Source organism: Tupaia chinensis, unplaced genomic scaffold (genome assembly GCF_000334495.1).
Source record: "Tupaia chinensis unplaced genomic scaffold, TupChi_1.0 Scaffold141036_1, whole genome shotgun sequence".
NCBI lineage: Eukaryota > Metazoa > Chordata > Mammalia > Scandentia > Tupaiidae > Tupaia > Tupaia belangeri.
In genome coordinates this window covers 556,098-556,972 of record NW_006200903.1, presented here as the reverse complement: position 1 = coordinate 556,972, position 875 = coordinate 556,098, and positions in this window count along the sequence as shown.

Genomic DNA, 875 nt, shown 5'->3' with positions numbered 1-875 from the left:
AAAAAAAAAAAACAAAAAACAAGTTAACCTGAATGGGGGCCAGCAGGTGGCATGGCGGTTAAGAGTGCTGGCCTTCTTCATGGCTGACTATGGTTCGAATACCGGACCTGGCAGCTTGCTTTCTCTTTCCCCCTCTCCCTCTCTTGCTCTGTCCTTCTCTAGTCAAATTAGAATAAATAAAGTTATTCTTAAAAAAAAAAACAAGTGAACATGAACGGCACAGCAGCTGTAGTAACGCTGATTCCTTCTCACCAGCGCAGAGTGGGTCCCGGGACACCGAGGCTGTGGCTTAGGACCGCAGGCTTCACTGATGCGGCTCACCGGGCTTGTCTCATGCGTCTTTTCCTCCGGACACTCCAGCCATAGGCCCCCGCCCCCACCGGTCTGCTCTCCTTGTACTTCAGGGAGCTGGGAAGCCCTCATCACTGGGATGGCTGCTCCCCCTTGTCCTGTAAAAGCGCTTTCACTTCGACACAGCTTCGAGCCCCCAGGTGTTTGAAAGGTGCACTGGGAGTGAGCAGCAGCGCAGTGCGGTCCTTCCCGGGGGGCTTCTGCACCTCTGCTGCTAACACCCGGCGGTGGTCTTGGCGCTGAAGCCACTTATAAAAAAGAGTAAAGGCAGCACCTGGGATGGCTGCTCCCCCTTGTCCTGTAAAAGCGCTTTCACTTCGACACAGCTTCGAGCCCCCAGGTGTTTGAAAGGTGCACTGGGAGTGAGCAGCAGCGCAGTGCGGTCCTTCCCGGGGGGCTTCTGCACCTCTGCTGCTAACACCCGGCGGTGGTCTTGGCGCTGAAGCCACTTATAAAAAAGAGTAAAGGCAGCACTTGGAGTAACAGGTAAAACCAGGTCACCAGATACACAAGCCACGCCATGT